Raw genomic sequence first — 25,979 nt, forward strand, 5'->3', positions numbered from 1 at the left:
GAGATATTAAACCACAAATTGGTGCAAGGATTCAGGTATAAAGCTTCCTATTTGAATGTTGTTCTCGATACTCCTTGGTTCAGTTACATATTAATCATCTGCTTTAGTTTCACAGCACAAATAATTTGTTGGGGTACAAGAAGGGGATATTATGATTTATGAAGGATCCATCCCCAATTTAATCCTATTTTCACAAATATGTATTTCTGTTTTATATTATTACCATACGAGATATTTGATATTTGATATAAAAAAATACCACCCTTAATTTACGTGAAATTCTCTTAGTGAGGCTAATAGTTGGCACATAGACACTAATTTCAAGACTACAAATAGAGAATTTCCCTTGAACTGAAGTCGGCTGTGAAATTTTGCTAATTCTACATACTCTGGTTAGTCCCCTTTTAAGATAGAGATTTTAAGATATTGCGGAACTATGACTTATTCCAACTTTATGTTATTTTTTGGCCAACAAAATTTATTTGGTGATCTGTAGTCCCTCAAAGTGGCACTTCAACAGCAGGGTTCATGTTGTCCTATTTGGAGTGTCTATTGATCAGTAACATGCCCCTTAGTTCATATGATTCTCGATTGATTTTTTGATTATTAGTTTAGTTATATACATGAAGAGGATTCAAAAGGAATCAATTTTAACCATTTGGTTTATTCTTAAAAGATGAACAGACCTCATATGAACAAAAAAAATGAACAGGCCTTCATGACATCCTCATTTACATCATTCAGATTTTACTTCTCTGTTAAAAAACAAAATAAGATTGTTTATGGTGAATGTCGGAAACTCCTTCACTGAAGTTTCAAGTGACACCTCAAAGTGTCAAAGTGGTATTTCAACAGCAGGGTTCATGTTGTCCTATTTGCAGTGTCTATTGACCGATAACATGCCCCTTAGTTCCTATGATTCTTGATTGATTTCTTTGGTTATTAATTTAGTTATATACATGTCGAGGATTCAAAAGCAAGCGATTCTAACCGTTTGGTTCATTCTTAGAAAACGAACAGACCTCGTATAAAAAAATGGTCAGACCTTCATGACATCCTCATTTACATCATTCAGATTTACTTCTCTGTTAGAAAACAAAATAAGATTGCATATGGTGAATGTCGGAAACTCCTTCACTGTAGTTTCAAGTGATTCACACTTTGCTATATTAACTAGCACCGATGTATAGTACAAGTTTTATAGCACAAGAGATAGTTCTTGGCGAGTGCACATATTGTGCAAAGCATTTAACATCAACAATTGTAAATTTTAGGTATAGTTTAATGTCTGAATGATATTTAACTAGAAATGTGGTTGTATTATTTGCATTCCGTATGCTTGCTAAAGCTACTAAAAAACTTAGCTGAAAGATTGTAGGCTTCAAACGTAGCAATTGAAATATTGGTTTTTCTTTCCCATGCACTCCCAACAAGTGAATAACACAAGCCTTGGGTAGGTTACTCTGATTTTCATGCATCCACAACTCCGGTACCAACTAATGCTTTTACATACGCATAATTTAATTGACCAAATAATAATAATGTTTTGATCATGTTTACCTGCAAGAGTAGCATTGGGTAGAACAATAAAATAACTCTTTGTGCTTCTAACTGGATAGTGTACTGTAAGCTCCTTCAGTGGAATAATAAGATAACTCTTAGGCGTGTTCATAAATATGTGGAACGAACTGCCGCTATTGGTAACTCAATTAATGTCTATGAGACCAAATAGCAATAATGCTTTGATCATGTTTTGAGACCAATAATTTCTATGAGACCAAATAACAATAAAATAATGTCAACAATAATGCTTTGATCTTTTTTACCTGCAAGAGTAGCATTGGGTAGAACAATAAAATAGGGAATCCCTTGAACTGCCGCTACAATCTTGCCTCTGTTTCCTTGCACTACATTTGCTTAATCATTTTCTGGGCTTGGAAAAATGAGGATGTTTGTCTTGGTTAGTATTTTTGTTCATTTTCAGTGTTAGTAATCAGACCTGTAGGTAATGCGCAATACATATTATGATTTATGTGTTATAAAATCCACTAAGGTTTTTGATATGCTATTGCATCTGTAGCTGATGGGTATTTAGGGTGGATGGGTTGGTTTAGTGTTAGGATGACTCTAACCTTTCTGAAATCTTTTGCAAATTGATGTAAAAATCCAAACCCTTGTTTTATTTCTGTTAGTCTTTCAAGATGAGATGGCTGAATCTTTACGTCAGATGATTGTTCGAAGGAACTAATGTAATTCTTTTGTAGGCCTCTTCTGGAAAATCTTTGAGCAGAAGACCTAGCAGGAGTAAAATCTGTGAGTAGAAGCCTTAGCAGTAGTAGGAGCTTGTCCATTTAGAACGACAAATTTGACTAAAATGCTTGGATATGATTTTGATAGTACTACCTTCTTGTGATATTTTCACATTTCCATGAGACCCATTTCCATTGGTGATATTTTTATTGTTAAACATATACCCTCCCTTCCCACATGAATGGAAGACTCATTTTCACAGATGCATGTACTTTCAGTTTTATGGTGGAAAAAAGAAGTGTTTTGTCGAAGTCATCTTATGAAGCATCTCCCTACCTACAAAACATGCAGTCGAGCGGTTCCTTACAAATTCCACTTTTTGGAAGGTGTTTGGTTCACATAGTGGTAACGTAAACGGCAAGGGAATGTGATTACACTAGGATTAGAGGTGTAACAAACTATTTGCATTTTTGTTTGGTTCATGGAAGTAAAGGAATTAGTTGCAAGACCAAGATCGAACTAGAGCTGATGGGAGGGCAATAACATAAATTGAGATCCAAATGAAGAGCCGGTTGACGCGTGGCCACCAGCGGAGAATGTCGGTGAGGCGTTGGGGATCTGGAGGAGACCGCCTAAAACACAAGAGAGGGTCGTCTGGTGGCTCTGCTGCTCGTGTGGCATCGCTGTTGCCGAAAGAGAGGACTCCGAGGAGGACCGGCTAGCTCTGGTAATGTGTTTCGTTTTCAGTGGGGATTGGCCTGCGCTGGGACTCAATTACACGATGCATGTTTTCGGAGGAACTGAATCAAACATGATTAACGGTAAGAGAAAATGATGTAATCGACGAAAATATGCGAACCAAATACCTCCTTGGAGGAAAGAAAGACGAGGATAGGTTTTTACTACGTTCTATGCATTACAAGAATTTTTTAATGTATTTTTGTATACGTTACTTTGTAACTTATTCTTACAAAAAAATTATTGTCAGGGTATAAAAAAAAGTAGTATGCTATATTTTTTTCCCGCTGCTTCACATTCAGTGTCATATTGCACTTTTGTAATCGATTGAGACAATGAATTAGGATCAACAAAAAATTTCTGATGCACTTAGGCAATTAAAATACCAATAATTGTCCTACACAAAAATGGTCAATATGGTGGAAATTTCTAGATTGTGTGCTATACAAGAAGACACGAAACATGTTGAAAAGGGTAAAAAAAGCGTAGTTGTTGGTCCTCAGATAAAATGTTTTTGAAAACTACAAGTCATCATATTTATACGCCCAACAAAATGAATTCACCTTTCAACTTATTTTGTCTTCCCGTGGCAACGCACGGGCATTTGTCCTAGTAGATGAGAAAGTAAAACACGCCCCTTTAGCGCACTCAGCAGGCGGTGAATACGATTTTCCATGTTTGGCTCAAAGCGGAAACAACTACGCCGTCTGTGCCGCCAATCCTCGCTACAGTTTCCGCCCCTGGAATTCATCACCAACTGCATTGGTAAACTTATAATCTCTAGTATGACTGTATGAGTCAGTTGGATGCCTGCGCGGAGATGTGATCGCCAACTCTCTCACCGATCGTGTGCCTTAGACTAGTCATAATGCATAGTATCATATAGAAGTATCATGCGTATGTTACTACTATATGTTACTATCTCCACAATGCATGGTATCATATACTAGTATCATAGTCTTCATATATTAATTGTTTTGTAGAAATCTCAATGCAAATGTATGTACAAGATTTACTTGATATTAATTTTTCTAGTAGTATGTTCTGTGATACAGTATCCCTATGATACTAGTACTCTCTCTCTTATCCTTAATTACACTGCCACATCAGCATTTTGCATGCATGAAATGCATGATACTATCTATGATACTCCCATTGTGGGTAGTCTTAAATCTCTCTACATCAACCTCGATCTAGGCCACGGTAATTAAAAACACCTTGTTGCCTCCTTCAACTACAATATCTACACCATTCACAAGGAGGGGTCAAATGGCTCGGGACAAACTCCAAACTGGAGCAAATCTGGGATTTTATTTAGCAAGAATGTTCCTTTTCAGGTCAAGCAGGAAATCAAAGCAATCTTTCCAGCACCAAATATTGATAGCTCTTTTGTTCATCTAGGTCATCCCCTTGTTTTGCCTTCCAAGGATAGATCAGCAGCTTACAATTTTGTGTACGATAAATTCAAATCAAAGCTAAGTGCGTACAAAGCAAATAGACTCTCTCATGCAGCAAGATTAACTCTTATAAAATCCGTTTTCTCTTCCATACCCGTCTACTATATGTCCAACATTCTATTTTCAAAAACATTCCTCGCCAAATTGATAGCTATCATTAGGAATTTTTGGTGGACAGGTGTTCAAGATGATCGGACCACAAAAAGCTTGTGTCTTAGAGCTTGGGTTGATATTTGCATTGAAAAAAATATTGGTGGTCTTGGTGTTAGAAATTTGCAGGCAATCAACCAGGGACTAATCCTATCAGCGGATCGGAGATTGGCGAAGGAACCACAAAGTATGCTGGCACATATTCTTAAGGCAAATTATCATCATGATACATCCATTTGGAGAGCAAACTCAAACGTGCCGAAGTCAGCCTTTTGGTCTGCAATTCTCAAGGTAAAACCTCTTATGATTTCAGCTTCAATATACCAAATTGTTGATGGTACTAGTTTGGTATGGAGTTCTCCTTGGTTTATGGGGTGGGAAACCATTTATGACCATCTCACAATACAACAACAACCCTTTACATATCCATCTCAGGTTAAAGACCTCTGGATTAAAGGTCAAAAGCGTTGGAATGCTAACTTAATCGCGTCTTTATTTAGTCCTGAAACTGCTAATGCAATACTCCAAACTCCTATAGTTGATGCAGATGGTCAAGATACTCTGGTTTGGAAGCTAACCCTTGCAGGTAACTGTACATCCAAAAGTGCTTACAAGCATTGTTTCAGCAACCTCCAACTTCCACCGAGGCAGCACCCAAAATCTGTTCCACCGCAGATCATCTCCCTTCTTAACTAGGTTTGGCAAGACAAAAAAAATGGCGCCGAGAGTTCAAACATTCGCTTGGAGGCTTCTTAGAAAGGCACTTCCGACAGGTAAGAGGGCAAGCAGATACTCCAAACACATTAAAGAAGGCTGCTCTAGATGTAATAATAAAGTAGATGAAATGCATATGCTATTCTTATGCCCTTTCTCTAAAGTGGCATGGTTCTGTTTTCCCTGGTACATTAAAACGGAATACCTTGCTGCTCATTCAGGTAGAAGGTAATCAGTGTGCCAAGCTCTTCATCGCGGCTATCTCGCCGCCAGTATCTTCGGTGCTACAGGCCGAAGCCTTTGGTCTTCTTCTTGCAGCGAAGCTTGCAGACCTTCTTCGACTCAACCAAGTTACTTTCTTCACCGACAATGCTACACTTGCCAAAGCTGCAGCTCATCACAATATACAGGATGCACCAGGTCATTGGGAAATCAGGCCACAACTAGCTAATGTATTCAATAGCAGCTCTTTTCATTCTGATAGAATATATCATATCTCTAAAAGTTTGAACTTCAAGGTAGACCACTACGCTAGGTTAGCTCTCAGGATTCAGAATACAACTTTCAGGTTTAGATGCTTGGCTAGCTCTCAAGCAAATGTTCATTGTTCATTTAGAGATATTTGGTCGGACCAAAGCTTTGCCATGTGCAAGCTCCTCTCTGTAAAGTGTTGTTAAAGAAATGATATCTTTGTTGTTCAAAAAAAAAAGGGGTGAAGGCTGTGGTGTAGCTATGTGTAAGTGAGGGGGCCACCGCCCCCCTTCATATTTTCTCTCTCCTCTGCCACTGGGTGAAGGGATCACTCAAAGCCACCATCCTTTTAACGATGAATTCATGGAGGATGGAGATGTCGACCATGCCATTGATGGTCGGTTAATTGATACACCTGCAAGTGCACACGGTTTTTGTTGAAGTAAAGAGTGTTAAACCACATGTAGGTGAGGAAAATGGCACTTTGACTCTTGTAGAGGTCCATCAAAGAGTGCCTCGAAGTTATATTCAATTCCAAGCAACAATAGTTGTGGTTGTGATTTTTGTTCTGGTGTTTGAGAAAAACACTGATGTGATTAATTTAAAAGAGAATAATATGAAAATTATGCAGACTATAATACGTATAAAAACGTTCTCACGGATTCAGGTTGCAACACTACTACGGAACGTAATTGTGAAGAATAAATATTTTCAATCTCTATACTATGTTTTATATTGAGGGCGGAGCCAATATAAAGACTTGCGCTAATGCACTAGTAGAAAATGGAGCATCCATCTAAGCCTTTGGTACCGGTTCCCTTACGAACCGGTACCAAAGGGGTCATTTGCACCGGTTTGGGACCTCTGGCGGGCGAGGAGCTTTGGCACCGGTTGGTGAGGCGAACCGGTACGAAAGGTCTTCGGCCAGAGGTACAGGCTCGTGTGGGGCCATGGCTGGACCTTTCGTACCGGTTCGTAACACGAACCGGTGCCAAAGGGTGCCACCATATAATCACACCGCGAGCCCGTCCCTGGCTCCTTCATCTCATTTTTCTCTTCTTCCTCTCTCACACTCTAAAAAATTTTACACCTCTCACACTCCAACAAATCTCTATTTTTTCTCCACCATTTTAACAAGATTAAGGGCATACATCTATCCAAGGGTTAGCAATATCATTCTTCCTTCCGGCGTTCCTAATTTAGCTCATTTCTTTGGTAGTTTTAACTCGTACTATTTTTCTAGTGCTAGCAAGGTGTTCGATGAAATGCCTAAGTTAGGGATTGTATTTCTTTTATATGCAATTTGAGCTGAAATTATGGTATGTTTTGTAGGTTTTAATTAGTATCATCCCCGTCCTTACTGCCGTCGATCGCCAGCGTCGTCCCCTAGCCGGCACCATACCACCTCGGTGAGCCTCTTCTTTTTTATAAAAAAATTTAGTTTTATGTGATGAACTTGAATATTAATTAAGCTGGTCACTCATATATCCACGATGTTGTGTAATTAATAATTTTTGATATACATATAAAATGCAGATGAGTCGACAATGGATGTACGGTGACCGGCTCCATCCCGAGTTCATTAATGGCATGCATTATTTTCTCAACGTGGCTGAGGCAAACAGGCGGTCGAATGGTTTCATCTATTGTCCATGTAGTTCCTGTAAGAATATGCAGGATTACTCTACCTCAAAGACCATTCACGTCCACCTGCTGGAGAACGGTTTCATGCCCAGCTATAATTGTTGGACCAAGCACGGAGAAAGAGGGGTTATATTGGAAGACAACGAAGAAGAAGAGGATAGTGACAACTATCCCTTATTCACTGAAGATGGTGATAGTAGAATGGGGGAAGATGAAGCTGAAGAAGAGCCCATTTTCGATGAGCCGATTTTTGATGACCCGGATGACGATTTGGGTCGGGCCATTCTTGATGCGAAGATGAACTGCAGAAATAAAAAGGAGAGGTTGAAGTTGGAGAAAATATTAGAGGATCACAACAAACTGTTGTACCCAAATTGCGAAAATGGCCAGAAAAAGCTGGGTACCACGCTGGAATTGCTGCAATGGAAGGCAGAGAATGGTACTTCTGACAAGGGATTTGAAAAGTTGCTGAAAATAATAAAGAAGATGCTTCCAGGGGAGAACGTATTGTCCTCTAGTACGTACGAAGCAAAGAAGGTTGTCTGCCCTCTAGGATTAGAGGTGCAGAATATACATGCATGCATCAATGACTGCATCCTCTACCTCAAGGAGTACGAGAATTTGAATGCATGCCCGGTATGTAGTGCATTGAGGTATAAGATCAGGCGAGATGACCCTGGCGATGTTGAGGGCGAGTCCAACCCCAGGAAGAGGGTTCCTGCGAAGGTGATGTGGTATGCTCCTATAATACCACGGTTGAAATGTTTGTTCCAGAACAAAGAGCATGCCAAGTTGTTGCGATGGCACAAAGAGGACCGTAAGAAAGATGTGATGTTGAGACACCCCGCTGACGGGTCGCAGTGGAGAAAAATCAACAGAGAGTTCAAGTCATTTTCAGATGACGCAAGGAACTTAAGATTTGGTCTAAGTACAGATGACTTTAATCCTTTCGGGGAGCAGAGCTCCAGTCATAGCACTTGGCCAGTGACTCTATGTATCTATAATCTTCCTCCTTGGTTGTGCATGAAGCGGAAGTTCCTTATGATGCCAGTGCTCATCCAGGGCCCGAAGCAACCCGGCAACGACATTGATGTGTACCTGAGGCCATTGGTTGAAGAACTTTTAGAGTTGTGGCGTGAAGAAGCTGTACCTGTGTGGGATGAGCACGAACAAAAGGAATTTAACCTATGAGCATTGTTATTTGTAACCATCAACGATTGGCCTGCTCTTGGTAACATTTCAGGGCAGTCAAACAAGGGATACAATGCATGCACACACTGTTTAGGTGAGACTAACAGTAATTATTTGGGAAACAAGAATGTGTACCTGGGCTATCGTCGATTTCTTCCGAAACAACATCACGTAAGAAAGAGAGGAAAACATTTCGGAGGTGAGGCAGATAACCGAACGAAGCCTACCCGCCCTACTGGGGAAGTTATATATGATATGGTCAAGGATTTAAAAGTGATTGATACGTCCATTTTGCATCACTATTTTATATCATAATTTACTGTTATTCATTGATATATTTCATATTTAGAGATGATACTTATGTTATTTCACCTATTTTGCATTTTCATGATTATTGGAGAATCACTCACCGGAGTCAGGATTCTGCTGGAAAAAGCACCATCAGAATGCAATATTTCTGAAGATCAACAATTGACGGAAATTACACCGAAGATCTTATTTTTCCAGAAGAATGAGCCAGCCAGAAGGAGGAGCCGAGGAGGGCTGCCATGGGCCCCCCATAGGCCGGCGCGATCCCTGCCCTGGCCGCGCCGCCTTGTGGGGAGGGGGCCCGCAGCCCCTCTCGGTCGCCTCTCTTTCGCGTACTTCATCTACCCGAAAACCTAAGGTGCGGGGAATAATCGTGAGGAGACACAGCCGCTTATGCGGGGCGGAAAACACCAGAGAGAAAAGAGCTCTCCAGCATGCTGAAATCCGCCGGGGAAATTCCCTCCCGGAGGGGGAAATCGACGCAATCGTCACCTTCATCGAGCTGGACTTCATTGGGATCATCATCACCATCATCTCCACCACCATCACCGTCATCTCCACCGCTGCACCTCGTCACCGCTGTAACATCTAGGGTTGAATCTTGATTGTTTCATAGAGGAAACTCTCCCGGTATTGATTACTCCTTGTTATTGATGCTATTGAGTGAAACCGTTGAACCAAGGTTTATGTTCAGATTGTTATTCATCATCATATCACCTCTGATCATGTTCCATATGATGTCTCGTGAGTAGTTCGTTTAGTTCTTGAGGACATGGGTGAAGTCTAAATGTTAGTAGTGAACTATGTTGAGTAATATTCAATGGTTTGATATTTAAGTTGTGGTGTTATTCTTCTAGTGGTGTCATGTGAACGTCGACTACATGATACTTCACCTTTATGGGCCTAGGGGAATACATCTTGTATTCGTTTGCTAATTGTGGGGTTGCCGGAGTGACAAGCAACTCTGAACCCCGTTGGTATATCGATGCGGGAGGGATAGCAGGATCTCGCAGTTTAAGGTCTGTGGTTAGATTTATCTTAATTACTTTCTTGTATTTGCGGATGCTTGCAAGGGGTATAATCACAAGTATGTATTAGTCCTAGGAAGGGCGGTGCATTAGCATAGGTTCACCCACACAACACTTATTAAAACAATGAAGATTAATCGACTATATGAAGCGAAAGCACTAGACTAAATTCCCGTGTGTCCTCAAGAACGTTTGGTCATCATAAGTAAACAAACCGGCTTGTCCTTTGTGCTAAAAAGGATTGGGCCACTCGCTGCAACTATTACTCTCGCATTTTATTTACTTGTACTTTATTTATCTGCTATATTAAAACCCCATGAATACTTGTATGTGAGCATTTACAGTGAATCCTTCATCGAAACTGCTTGTCAACACCTTCTGCTCCTCGTTGGGTTCGACACTCTTATTTATTGAAAGTACTACGATACACCCCCTATACTTGTGGGTCATCAAGACTATTTTCTGGCGCCGTTGCCGGGGAGTGAAGCGCTATTGGTAAGTGAAATTGGTAAGGGAAACTTTTACTGTACGTGCTGTTTTTATTTCTGCCTGCTGCTATAATTCATTATGGAGAGATCTTCTCTTGAATTCCTATTTGGGAAGTCTACTACTACTGCAAAGGTAGTGGATGAGGCGCTAGGTGAGAAAGAGGTTCCATACAAAATACATATGAAAATTATTGAACGTGTTGTGGATAACCGCTATGAAGGGGATGGAACTGTCCATCCTGGAGATCATTTACTATTTTTACATGAATTATGCGGGTTATTAAAGTGTGCAGGTATTGCTATGGATGAAGTTAGGAAGAAACTATTCTCTATATCACTGTCTGGTAAAGCGGCGCATTGGTATAAACTGCTGAAGAATGGGGATTCTCTTGATTGGAAGGATATTGTGCCTCTATTTTATTCTAAATTCTATCCTCCAAGTGAAATTCACAAAGACCGGAACCGCATATATAATTTCTGGCCTCATGATGGAGAGAGTATTGCCCAAGCATGGGGGAGATTGAAGTCTTTAATGCTCAAATACCCCATTCATGAGCTTCCTGGTAATATCAACATTGATAATTTCTATGCAAGACTTTCTTTTCAAGATAAAACCTTGCTGGATACTTCTTGTTCTGGATCATTCACACGCAACAAAGAAGAGTTTAAATGGGACCTTCTTGATCGGATCCAAGAGAATACTGAAGGATGGGAGAACGGCAAAGATAGAGAGTCAGGTATAAATTATGATTATGAATGCATTGAAACTTTTATTTCGTAATATGAGTGTTACTTATGGTCTTGACTCTCAAGTTGTTGCAAATTTTTATAAAGCTTTTGCCTCTCATTTTGAATTGCCTAGGAAGAATTTTGATAAGTATCATGAACCATACAAAGATAAAACTGATTCACCTATAGATAAATGTGTCAAAATTAAAACTGTTGATCATATTCTTCCTGAAGCTTATATTGAAAAAACTCCTTTTCCTTCTAAAATGAAGGAGTATTCTGTTATAACTAGTGCGGTTAATAAAAGTGCAAAGAAACCTATAGAACCTGAAGAGCAAATATAGTTGAACCTGCTATTGCAATAGTTAAAGATCTTGTGACTGAAAATGTAGAAGATGGTCATATTATTTTCTGTGAAGATGCTTCTAATATTGTTTCGCATCCTAATAAGAAAAGGAAAGCCAGTGTTCCTATGCTCTCTGTTAGAATTGGTGATCATTGTTATTATGGTTTATGCGACATTGGTGAAAGTATTAGTGCCATTCCTTATGAGCTTTACACGGAAATCATGCATGAAATTGGTTCTTGTGAACTTGAAGATATTGATGTGGTTATTCGGCTAGCTAATAGAGAAACTATCTCTCCTATTGGTATTATTCGAGATGTGGAAGTTCTATGTGGTAAGATTAAATATCCTGCTGACTTTTTGGTACTTGGTTCTGCTGCTAGTAAATCTTGTCCTATTATTTTTGGTAGACCTTTTCTAAATACTTGTGAAGCTGTTATAGATTGCAAGAAGGAGTAAATTGTGACTAAATTTGCTGGTGAATCTTATAAGTTTAATTTCTCTAAATTTGCCAAAACTCCTTATAAAGCTGATTTGCCTAATAATGATTTTAGAGTTGAACAGTGTGCATCTATTGCTCTTGCTCCTAATAATCCTTTGCAGCAACATTTGGAGGATAGTGAGAGTGAAGTCTTTAGGGAAGAAAGAAACGAGCTTGATGAAATTTTCCTTCGTCAACCTATTCTTAAACATGACTTGCCGGTTGAAGATCTAGGTACAACACCACCACCAAAGGAAGATCCTGTTTTTGATTTAAAACCATTGCCTGATAATCTTAAGTATGCTCATATTGATGATAAGAAAATATATCCTGTTATTATTAGTTCTAAGCTTTCAGATTTTGAGGAAGAAAAGTTATTGGAAATATTGAAGAAACACCGAGGAGCTATTGGCTACACTCTTGATGATTTGAAGGGAATTTCTCCCTCTATTTGCCAACATGCCATCAACATGGAAGATGATGCAAAGCCTGTTGTTGAACATCAGCGTCGTCTAATTCCTAAGATGAAGGATGTGGTAAGGAATGAGGTATTAAAACTTCTTGAAGCAGGTATTATATATCCTATTGCTGATAGTAGATGGGTTAGTCCTGTGCATTGTGTTCCTAAGAAAGGAGGAATAACTGTTGTGCCTAATGATAATGATGAGCTCATCCCTCAAAGAGTAGTTGTAGGGTATAGAATGTGCATTGATTATCGAAAAGTTAATAAAGTTACTAAGAAAGATCATTACCCTTTACCTATTATTGATCAAATGTTAGAAAGGTTGTCTAAAAATACTCATTTTTGCTTTCTTGATGGTTATTCTGAGTTTTCACAAATTGCTGTTAAAACTAAAGATCAAGAGAAAACCACTTTCACTTGTCCATATGGAACTTATGCTTATAGGCGTATGCCTTTTGGTTTATGTAATGCTCCTGCTACTTTTCAAAGATGCATGTCTGCTATTTTTCATGGATTTTGTGAAAAGATTGTAGAGGTATTCATGGATGATTTTTCTGTCTATGGGAATTCTTTCGATAGTTGCTTGCGAAACCTTGATAAAGTTTTGCAGATATGTGAAGAAACTAACCTTGTTCTTAATTGGCAGAAATGCCACTTTATGGTTAATGAAGGAATTGTATTGGGACATAAAATTTTTGAGAGAGGTATTGAAGTTGATAGAGCTAAAGTTGAAGCAATTGAGAAGATGCCCTATCCGAGGGATGTTAAAGGTATTCGTAGTGTTCTTGGTCATGATGGGTTTTATAGGAGATTTATTAAAGACTTCTCCAAGATTTCAAAGCCTCTTAATAATCTTCTTCAAAAAGATGTACCTTTTGTTTCTGATGATGATTGTAAGGAAGCTTTTGAAACTCTAAAGAAAGCCTTAACAACTGCTCCTGTAGTTGAACCTCCTGATTGGAACTTACCTTTTGAAATTATGCGTGATGCTAGTGATTTTGCTGTAGGTGTTGTTCTTGGACAGCGAGTAGATAAAAAATTGAATGTTATTCATTATGCTAGTAAAACTCTAGATGCTGCTCAAAGAAATTATGCTACAACTGAAAAAGAATTATTAGCTGTAGTTTTTGCTTGTGACAAGTTTAGATGTTACATTGTTGATTCAAAAGTTACGATTCATACTGATCATGCTGCAATTAGATACCTTATGGAAAATAAAGATGCTAAGCCAAGGCTTATTAGATGGGTGCTTCTTTTGCAAGAATTTGATTTACATATTATAGATAGGAAAGGTGCTGATAATCCTGTTGCTGATAATTTGTCTAGATTGGAAAATATTGCTTATGATCCTGTTCCTGTTAATGATAGTTTTCCAAATGAAAAATTGGCTGTAATAAAGGTGAGCTCACGAGATAGTCCTTGGTACGCTGATTATGCTAACTTTATTGTTTCCAAGTACTTGCCTCCGACCTTTTCAGCTCAGCAAAGGAGGAAATTCTTTTATGACTAGAGGCATTATTTTTGGGATGACCCACACTTATATAAAGAAGGAGTGGATGGTATTATGCGAAGATGTGTTCCCGAATATGAACAACAAGAGATATTGAGTAAGTGTCATGGTAGTGTTTATGGAGGACATCACGCCGGAGATAGAACCATACAAAAGGTTCTACAATCAGGTTTCTATTGGCCAACTCTCTTTAAAGATGCAAGAAAGTTTATTTTATCTTGTGATGAATTTCAAAGGGTTGGTAATATCTCCAGACGCAATGAAATGCCTATGAATTATACTCTTGTTATTGAACCATTCGATTGTTGGGGATTTGACTTCATGGGACCTTTCCCTTCTTTAGAAGGTAACACTCATATACTTGTCGCTGTTGATTATGTTACTAAATGGGTGGAAGCCATACCCACAAAAAGTGCTGATGGTGAGACCTCTTTAAGGATGCTTCTAGATATTATTTTTCCTAGATTTGGAGTTCCTAGATATCTCATGACTTATGGAGGTTCTCATTTTATTGATGGTGGTTTTAGAAAAACTCTTGCTAAATATGGTATTAATCATAGGATTGCTTCTGCTTATCATCCTCAAACTAGTGGGCAAGTAGAATTATCAAATAGAGAAATTAAATCTATTTTGGAAAAGACCGTTAATAAAACTAGAAAAAATTGGGCTAGTAAGTTGAAGGAAGCACTATGGGCTTATAGAACTGCTTATAAAAATCCTATGGGTATGTCACCTTATAAAATGGTTTATGGGAAAGCTTGTCATTTACCTTTAGAACTAGAGCACAAAGCTTATTGGGCTGTGAGAGAACTAAATAAAGATCCTAAACTTGCCGGTAAGAAAAGATTGCTACAATTGAGTTCTCTAGATGAATGGAGAAGTGAAGCTTATGAAAATGCTAAAAATTTTAAGGAGAAAGTTAAGAAATGGCACGATAGAAGAATTATCAAAAGAGAATTTAATGTTGGGGATAAAGTCCTATTGTATCGGTCTCGTCTCAGATTTTTTGCAGGGAAATTGCTCTCAAAATGGGAAGGACCATATGTCATTGTGGAGGTGTATCGTTCAGGGGCAATTAAGATTGGTTCTCTGAAAGGTGATGCCACACAAGTAGTGAATGGACAAAGGCTCAAGCACTATATTTCTGGAGATTCTTATAATGAAGATGTTGATGTTATTCGAGTGGTGACTCCGGAAGCTTTCATCAAAGGTCAAATTGACGAGTTCTAAGAGTTCCACTTTGAATAGGTAATAGTTCTGGTAATAAAAAGTCCGCGTTTAACTTTCCGAACAATGTTTTTACTATTTTTGGAAAATATGAAAAATTACGAGATCGAAACGGAGAGGAGGAGACGCACGAGGGCGTGCCCCCATAGGCCGGCGCGGGCCCCATCCTGGCCGCGCCGCCCTATGAGGACGGCCCCTCGGTGTCCCACTCCAACTCTGGTTCGACCTGGTACTTTCCTTCTGTCGTGAAAATTTCGTCTATATAATCTCCCGGACCCCTGGAGGTCCGTATATCGTTTTCTCGCCGTGTTTTGTTTCGACCTGTTTCTGTTCAGATGTCGTCGCAAGGTTCATCCTCAGAAGATTATGCAATGCGTCGCGACCGTGAGCTCCTCCAGGATCTACATCAAGGAACTTTCGTTGGATGGCCGGAAGAGGAAAGGGTCGTGACAAGACGGAAAGAGATGGATGAGAGCGTCAAGGAGGAAGTAAAGAAGATGTCATCAATAGGGAGTAAGCCAATCTTGGTGGGATCGATTGACACTCGACGTTCTTTTTCTCATAACTTGCAGGGACCTTTACCACCTGCTCCTAGCCTCAACTCTTTCCCTGCTATGGAGGAGGCTCTTCGGGTTACCGATGAGTTTTGTGATCAATACCGTGTTCCGAGAAGGGAAGTGGAGATACTTCAAGAAGAGAACAACCGACTTCGCAGAATGCTAGAGCAATTCCTCACTCCCATCAGGGTCGTTCCACCATCACCACCGAAGGAGTAATTCATCATTGGTATTGGCACCCCCTTTGTTTGTTCCAAGCTTGGGGGGTGCCGCGGTATCACATCATCACTATCTTTTATCTTTTTACTATCAAGTAGTGTCATATCATGAGTAGGGAAGTTATCATATAAGATGGGTTGCAGTATGGAAGTATCTCTCTTTTAGTTGGTTATCTATGTATCCCTTGGTGTGAGTTATCGTTATGGAATATTAATGAGAAGTATTTTCATTTACATATTGCACATCTTATTTTAGTTTGCAATCTCTATTATATGATTGATCTTGTTGTTAGTATTGGTATCACTTTGGGAGCATTGAGTAATCTATTTGGTTTTGGCAAACTTAGCATTGGTCAATAGCAACAACACTATGAGTTTAAGTAGAAAAGAGGAAATACATGTAGATATGTTGTTATCTTTCTTTCTTGTCAGCTATGAGCTTAGTATTCTGAAGTTGAAATTATTTGTGCTTACAAGAATATGCATGATTGTTTCTATCACATGTATATTTGTTTGCTTCTCTCAACTCTTATGCTTGCTAACCAACCTTGCTAGCCAAAGACCTGTACTGAGAGGGAATGCTTCTCGTGCATCCAAACCCTTAAACCAAACCTATGCCGTCAGTGTCCACCATAACTACCTACTATGTGGTATTTCCCTGCCATTCCAAGTAAATACTTCATGTGCTACCTTTAAACAATTCAAAATTTATTACCTCTTATTTGTGTCAATGTTTTATAGCTCATGAGGAAGTATGTGGTGTTTTACCTTTCAATCTTGTTGGGCAACTTTCATTAACGGACTAGTGGCTTCATCCACTTATCCAATAATTTTGCAAAAAGAGCTGGCAACGGGGTTCCCAACCCCAATTAATTAACTTTCATTAATAATTCTCTTCACGTGTTTTGCCCTGATTCATCAGTAAGCAACTTAATTTTGCAATAGACACTCCTCCATGGTATGTGAAATTTTGGAAGGCACCCGAGGATTCGGTTAGCCATGGCTTGTGAAAGCAAAGGTTGGGAGGAGTGTCATCCTTAAATAAACTAAAGTACATGTGTAAACAAAAGAGAAGAGGGATGATCTGCCTTGCTGGTAGAGATAACGTCCTTCATGGGAGCCGCTCTTTGGAAGTCTGTTTGGCAAGGGGGTTAGAGTACCCACTACCATTCGTTGACAACAACAAACACCTCTCAAACTTTACTTTTATGCTCTCTATATGATTTCAAAACTTAAAAAGCTCTAGCACATGATCTAATCCCTGCTTCCCTCTGTGAAGGGCCCATCTTTTACTTTTATGTTGAGTCAGTAAACCTATTTCCCTCTATCTTAAGCAAGCAATCGAGTTGTTGTGATCAAACCATTTATATTGTGATCTACTTAATCATGCCTTTTACTCTTTCTTGTTTAATACAAGTTTTATCCGAATGAATATAGCTTTGAAGGTTATCAATGATTATGAGGAGATTATTATGATTGAGTATGCAAGTTTCGCTATATAAGCTTTAATATAAGAACGCTGCTCGATAGATAAGTACAATATGTTAATTGTTCTTTGACCAAGAACGAAGTTTGCCATCACCAACTATGATTTCCTATGCACCTTTATTTGTGATTTCCTTCTACTTGTTTCAAGTTGAATCATATGAGGAAGTTATGCACTAGAATGTTTTGTGTGAATCAATATGATGCTTCTTGTCCGTATTTTATTTATCGACTCTTCACTCCATAAACATGTGGTCTTGTTTACTGAGTTCAGTTTCGCTTGGGGACAAGCGAAGTCTAAGCTTGGGGGGAGTTGATACGTCCATTTTACATCACTATTTTATATCATAATTTACTGTTATTCATTGATATATTTCATATTTAGAGATGATAGTTATGTTATTTCACCTATTTTGCATGTTTCATGATTATTGGAGAATCACTCACCGGAGTCAGGATTCTGCTGGAAAAAGCACCGTCAGAATGCAATATTTGTGAAGATCAACAATTGACGGAAATTACACCGAAGATCTTATTTTTCCAGAAGAATGAGCCAGCCAGAAGGAGGAGCCGAGGAGGGCCGCCATGGGCCCCCCCATAGGCCGGCGCGGGCCCTGCCCTGGCCGCGCCGCCTTGTGGGGAGGGGGCCCACAGCCCCTCTCGGCCGTGTCTCTTTCGCGTACTTCATCTACCCGAAACCTAAGGTGCGGGGAATAATCGTGAGGAGACACAGCCGCCTCTGCGGGGCGGAAAACACCAGAGAGAAAAGAGCTCTCCGGCAGGCTGAAATCCGCCTGGGAAATTCCCTCCCGGAGGGGGAAATCGACGCCATCGTCACCGTCATCGAGCTGGACTTTCATTGGGATCATCATCACCATCATCTCCACCACCGTCACCGTCATCTCCACCGCTGCACCTCTTCACCGCTGTAACATCTAGGGTTGAATCTTGATTGTTTCATAGGGGAAACTCTCCCGGTATTGATTACTCCTTGTTGTTGATGCTATTGAGTGAAACCGTTGAACCAAGGTTTATGTTCAGATTGTTATTCATCATCATATCACCTCTGATCATGTTCCATATGATGTCTCGTGAGTAGTTCGTTTAGTTCTTGAGGACATGGGTGAAGTCTAAATGTTAGTAGTGAACTATGTTGAGTAATATTCAATGGTTTGATATTTAAGTTGTGGTGTTATTCTTCTAGTGGTGTCATGTGAACGTCGACTACATGATACTTCACCTTTATGGGCCTAGGGGAATACATCTTGTATTCGTTTGCTAATTGTGGGGTTGCCGGAGTGACAACAACCTGAACCCCTGATACGTCTCCGACGTATCGATAATTTCTTATGTTCCATGCCACATTATTGATGATATCTACATGTTTTATGCATACTTTATGTCGTATTTATGCATTTTCCGACACTAACCTATTAACGAGATGCCGAAGAGCCGCTTGCTCGTTTTCTCGCTATTTTTGGTTTCGTAAATCCTAGTAAGGAAATATTCTCGGAATTGGACGAAATCAACGCCCGGGGTCCTATTTTGCCACGAAGCTTCCGGAAGACCGAGGGAGAGTCGAAGTGGGGCCACGAGGTGGCGACACACCAGGGCGGCGCGGCCCAAGCCCTGGCCGCGCCGGCCTGTTGTGTGGGCCCCTCGTGACACCCCTTTACCTGCCCTTCCGCCTACATATAGCCTTCATCGCGAAACCCCCAGTACCGAGAGCCACGATACGGAAAACCTTCCAGAGACGCCGCCGCCAATCCCATCTCGGGGGATTCAGGAGATCGCCTCCGGCACCCTGCCGGAGAGGGGAATCATCTCCCGGAGGACTCTTCACCGCCATGGTCGCCTCCGGAGTGATGAGTGAGTAGTTCACCCCTGGACTATGGGTCCATAGCAGTAGCTAGATGGTCATCTTCTCCTTATGTGCTTCATTGTCGGATCTTGTGAGCTGACTAACATGATCAAGATCATCTATCTGTAATTCTATATGTTGTGTTTGTCGGGATCCGATGGATAGAGAATACTATGTTATGTTGATTATCAATCTATTACCTATGTGTTGTTTATGATCTTGCATGCTCTCCGTTATTAGTAGAGGCTCTGGCCAAGTTTTTACTCTTAACTCCAAGAGGGAGTATTTATGCTCGATAGTGGGTTCATGCCTCCATTAAATCTGGGACGAGTGACAGAAAGTTCTAAGGTTGTGGATGTGTTGTTGCCACTAGGGATAAAACATTGATGCTATGTCCGAGGATGTAGTTATTGATTACATTACGCACCATACTTAATGCAATTGTCTGTTGTTTGCAACTCAATACTGGAAGGGGTTCGGATGATAACCTGAAGGTGGACTTTTTAGGCATAGATGCATGCTGGATAGCGGTCTATGTACTTTGTCGTAACGCCCAATTAAATCTCACTATACTCATCATATCATGTATGTGCATGGTCATGCCCTCTCTATTTGTCAATTGCCCGACTGTAATTTGTTCACTCAACATGCTATTTATCTTATGGGAGAGACACCTCTAGTGAACTGTGGACCCCGGTCCATTCTTTTACATTGAATATAATCTACTGCAATACTTGTTCTACTGTTTTCTGCAAACAATCATCATCCACACTATACATCTAATCCTTTGTTACAGCAAGCCGGTGAGATTGACAACCTCACTGTTTCGTTGGGGCAAAGTACTTTGGTTGTGTTGTGCAGGTTCCACGTTGGCGCCGGAATCCCTGGTGTTGCGCCGCACTACATCCCGCTGCCATCAACCTTCAATGTGCTTCTTGGCTCCTCCTGGTTCGATAAACCTTGGTTTCTTTCTGAGGGAAAACTTGCCGCTGTACGCATCACACCTTCCTCTTGGGGTTCCCAACGGACGCGTGCTGTACGCGCATCAAGCATTTTTTCTGGCGCCGTTGCCGGGGAGATCAAGACACGCTGCAAGGGGAGTCTCCACAATCCAATCTCTTTACTTTGTTTTTGTCTTGCTTTATTTTATTTACTACTTTGTTTGCTGCATTATATCAAAACACAAAAAAATTAGTTGCTAGCTTTACTTTATTTACTGTCTTGCACTCTATATCAAAAACACAAAAAAAAATAGTTACTTGCATTTATTTTATCTAGTTTGCTTTATTTACTACTGCTAAAATGGCCACTCCTGAAAACACTAAGTTGTGTGACTTCACAACCACAAATAATAATGATTTCTTATGCACACCTATTGCTCCACCTGCTACTACAACAGAATTCTTTGAAATTAAACCTGCTCTACTGAATCTTGTTATGCGAGAGCAATTTTCTGGTGTTAGTTCTGATGATGCTGCTGCCCATCTCAATAACTTTGTTGAATTGTGTGAAGTGCAAAAGTATAAAGATGTAGATGGTTACATTATAAAGTTAAAATTGTTTCCTTTCTCATTAAGAGGAAGAGCTAAAGATTGGTTGCTATCTTTGCCTAAGAATAGTATTGATTCATGGACTAAATGCAAGGATGCTTTTATTGGTAGATATTATCCCCCTGCTAAAATTATATCTTTGAGGAGTAGTATAATGAATTTTAAACAATTGGATAATGAGCATGTTGCACAAGCTTGGGAAAGAATGAAATCTTTGGCTAAAAATTGCCCAACCCATGGACCGACTACTTGGATGATCATCCAAACCTTTTATGCAGGATCGAACTTTTCTTCGCGGAACCTATTGGATTCAGCTGCTGGAGGTACCTTTATGTCCATCACTCTTGGTGAAGCAACAAAGCTCCTTGATAATATGATGATTAATTACTCTGAATGGCACACGGAAAGAGCTCCACAAGGTAAGAAGGTAAATTCTGTCGAAGAAACCTCTTCCTTGAGTGATAAGATTGATGCTGTTATGTCTATGCTTGTGAATGATAGGACAAATGTTGATCCTAATAATGTTCCGTTAGCTTCATTGGTTGCTCAAAAAGAACATGTTGATGTGAATTTCATTCAAAATAACAATTACAATAATTCTAGGCCATATCCTGCTAATGGTAACTCTTCACCTAATGAGGAAAAGATGTTAGAAATTGAAAGATCCACCAAGAGCTTTATGCAATCACAATATGAGCAAAATAAATTGTTTACTAAAACTATGAATCAACAATCTACCTTGTTGAAGAATATAGTAAATCAACTTGAAAATCTGAATATGGAGATTTCTGGGTTGCAAACTAAACTTGCAAATGCTGAAAACCGAATCTCATACATGTCTGCGTCACAATCTTCTTTAATTAATAAAATGCCTGCTAAACCTGAGGATATTGAAAATAAAATTGTTACTACAGCAAATGCCATCCAAGTTAGAATTAATGAGAATATAAGATTGATGGCCGAATTGCATGCTAGGTGGGAAAGAGAAGAAAATGAAAAACTAGCTAAAGAGAATAATGTAGCTAAAGTTTGGACTATTACCACCACTAGCAATGCTAATGCTTCACATGTTGCTGCACCTTCTACTAATAATGGTAAAATAATTGGTGTTGTCAATGTTTCCACTCCTAATACAAAGCGTGCAAAATTGCCTGAAACTGCTAAAACTGCTGAAATTGCCTGTGATAAAACTGCTGAAATTTTTTCCAACATTGGGGATGATGATCCCATTGCTTTAGACTATAATGGTTTGGATTTTGATGATTTCCACATCTCTGAAGTTATAAAGTTCTTACAAAAACTTGCTACGAGTCCTAATGCTAGTGCTATAAACTTGGCTTTCACAAAACATATTACAAATGCTCTCATAAAAGCTAGAGAAGAGAAACTAGAACGTGAAGCTTCTATTCCTAGAAAGCTAGAAGATGGTTGGGAGCCCATCATTAAGATGAAGGTCAATGACTTTGATTGTAATGCTTTATGTGATCTTGGTGCAAGTATTTCCGTTATGCCTAAGAAAATTTATAATATGCTTGACTTGCCACCATTGAAAAATTGTTATTTGGATGTTAATCTTGTTGATAATGCTATAAAGAAACCTTTGGGGAGAGTTGATAATGTTCGCATTACCGTTAACAATAACCTTGTCCCCGTTGATTTTGTTGTCTTGGATATTGAATGCAATGCATCTTGTCCCATTATATTGGGAAGACCTTTTCTTCGAACTCGTTGGAGCTATCATTGATATGAAGGAAGGTAATATTAAATATCAATTTCCTCTCAAGAAAGGTATGGAACACTTCCCTAGAAAGAGAATGAAGTTACCATTTGATTCTATTATTATAACAAGTTATGATGTTGATACTTCGTCTCTTGATAATACTTGATATACACTTTCTGCGCCTAGCTGAAAGGCGTTAAAGAAAAGCGCTTATGGGAGACAACCCATGTTTTTACTACAGTATTTTTGTTTTATATTTGAGTCTTGGAAGTTGTTTACTACTGTAGAAACCTCTCCTTATCTTAGTTTTGTGCATTGTTGTGCCAAGTAAAGTCGTTGATAGTAAGGTTCATACTAGATTTGGATTACTCGCGCGAAACAGCATTTCTTTGCTGTCACGAATTTCGACCTGCCTCTCTGTAGGTAGGTCAGAAAAATATGCCAATTTACGTGCGTGATCCTCAGATATGTACGCAACTTTCTTCAATTTGAGCATTTTCATTTGAGCAAGTCTGGTGCCTCAATAAAATCCGTCTTTACGGACTGTTCTGTTTTGACAGATTCTGCATTTTATTTCGCATTGCCTCTTTTGCTATGGTGGATGAATTTCTTTGTTCCATTAATGTCCAGTAGCTTTGTGCAATGTCCGAAGTGTTAAGAATGATTATGTCACCTCTGAACATGTGAATTTTTATTGTGCACTAACCCTCTAATGAGTTGTTTCGAGTTTGGTGTGGAGGAAGTTTTCAAGGATCAAGAGAGGGAGATGATACAATATGATCAAGGAGAGTGAAAGCTCTAAGCTTGGGGATGCCCCGGTGGTTCACCCCTGCATATTTTAAGAAGACTCAAGCGTCTAAGCTTGGGGATGCCCAAGGCATCCCCTTCTTCATCGACAACATTATCAGGTTCCTCCCCTGAAAGTACATTTTTATTCCATCACATCTTATGTGCTTTGCTTGGAGCGTCGGTTTGTTTTTGTTTTTGTTTTTGTTTTGTTTGAATAAAATGGATCCTAGCATTCCTTGTGTGGGAGAGAGACACGCTCCGCTGTTGCATATGGACAAATATGTCCTTAGGCTTTACTCATAGTATTCATGGCGAAGGTTGAATCTTCTTCGTTAAATTGTTATATGGTTGGAATCGGGAAATGCTACATGTAGTAATTCTAAAATGTCTTGAATAATTTGATACTTGGCAATTGTTGTGCTCATGTTTAAGATCTTGCATCATATACTTTGCACCCATTAATGAAGAAATACATAGAGCTTGCTAAAATTTGGTTTGCATATTTGGTCTCTCTAAAGTCTAGATAATTTCTAGTATTGAGTTTGAACAACAAGGAAGACGGTGTAGAGTCTTATAATGTTTACAATATGTCTTTTATGTGAGTTTTGCTGCACCGGTTCATCCTTGTGTTTGTTTCAAATAACCTTGCTAGCCTAAACCTTGTATCGAGAGGGAATACTTCTCATGCATCCAAAATCCTTGAGCCAACCACTATGCCATTTGTGTCCACCATACCTACCTACTACATGGTATTTCTCCGCCATTCCAAAGTAAATTGCTTGAGTGCTACCTTTAAAATTTCCATTCTTTACCTTTGCAATATATAGCTCATGGGACAAATAGCTTAAAAACTATTGTGGTATTGAATATGTACTTATGCACTTTATATCTTATTAAGTTGCTTGTTGTGCGATAACCATGTTCCTGGGGACGCCATCAACTACTCTTTGTTGAATATCATGTGAGTTGCTATGCATGTCCGTCTTGTCTGAAGTAAGGGAGATTTACCACTCATTTAATGGTTAGAGCATGCATATTGTTAGAGAAGAACATTGGGCCGCTAACTAAAGCCATGAATCATGGTGGAAGTTTCAGTTTTGGACATATATCCTCAATCTCATATGAGAACATTAATTGTTGCTACATGCTTATGCATTAAAGAGGAGTCCATTATCTCGTTGTCTATGTTGTCCCGGTATGGATGTCTAAGTTGAGAATAATCAAAAGCGAGAAATCCAAATGCGAGCTTTCTCCTTAGACCTTTGTACAGGCGGCATAGAGGTACGCCTTTGTGACACTTGGTTAAAACATGTGTATTGCGATAATCCCGGTAATCCGAGCTAATTAGGACAAGGTGCGGGCACTATTAGTATACTATGCATGAGGCTTGCAACTTGTAAGATATAATTTACATGATACATATGCTTTATTACTACCGTTGACAAAATTGTTTCTTGTTTTCAAAACCAAAGCTCTAGCACAAATATAGCAATCAATGCTTCCTCTCGCGAAGGGCCTTTCTTTTACTTTTATGTTGAGTCGAGTTCACCTATTTCTCTCCACCTCAAGAAGCAAACACTTGTGTGAACTGTGCATTGATTCCTACATACTTGCATATTGCACTTGTTATATTACTTTACATTGACAATATCCATGAGATATACATGTTACAAGTTGAAAGCAACCGCTGAAACTTAATCTTCCTTTGTGTTGCTTCAATACCTTTACTTTGATTTATTGCTTTATGAGTTAACTCTTATGCAAGACTTATTGATGCTTGTCTTGAAAGTACTATTCATGAAAAGTCTTTGCTTTATGATTCATTTGTTTACTCATGTCATTACCATTGTTTTAATCGCTGCATTCATTACATATGCTTACAATAGTATGATCAAGGTTATGATGGCATGTCACTCCAGAAATTATCTTTGTTATCGTTTACCTGCTCGGGACGAGCAGAACTAAGCTTGGGGATGCTGATACGTCTCCGACGTATCGATAATTTCTTATGTTCCAGGCCACATTATTGATGATATCTACATGTTTTATGCATACTTTATGTCGTATTTATGCATTTTCCGGCACTAACCTATTAACGAGATGCCGAAGAGCCAATTGCTGTTTTCTGCTGTTTTTGGTTTCAGAAATCCTAGTAAGGAAATATTCTCGGAATTGGACGAAATCAACGCCCAGGGTCCTATTTTGCCACGAAGCTTCCGAAGACCGAGGGAGAGTCGAAGTGGGGCCACGAGGTGGCGACACACCAGGGCGGCGCGGCCCAAGCCCTGGCCGCGCCGGCCTGTTGTGTGGGCCCCTCGTGACGCCCCTTTACCTGCCCTTCCGCCTACATATAGCCTTCGTCGCGAAACCCTCAGTACCGAGCGCCACGATATGGAAAACCTTCCAGAGATGCCACCGCCAATCCCATCTCGGGGGATTCAGCAGATCGCCTCTGGCACCCTGCCGGAGAGGGGAATCATCTCCCGGAGGACTCTTCACCGCCATGGTCGCCTCCGGAGTGATGAGTGAGTAGTTCACCCCTGGACTATGGGTCCATAGCAGTAGCTAGATGGTCGTCTTCTCCTTATGTGCTTCATTGTCGG

The sequence above is a fragment of the Lolium rigidum genome, chromosome 7 (genome assembly GCF_022539505.1).
Source record: "Lolium rigidum isolate FL_2022 chromosome 7, APGP_CSIRO_Lrig_0.1, whole genome shotgun sequence".
NCBI classification, from domain to species: domain Eukaryota; kingdom Viridiplantae; phylum Streptophyta; class Magnoliopsida; order Poales; family Poaceae; genus Lolium; species Lolium rigidum.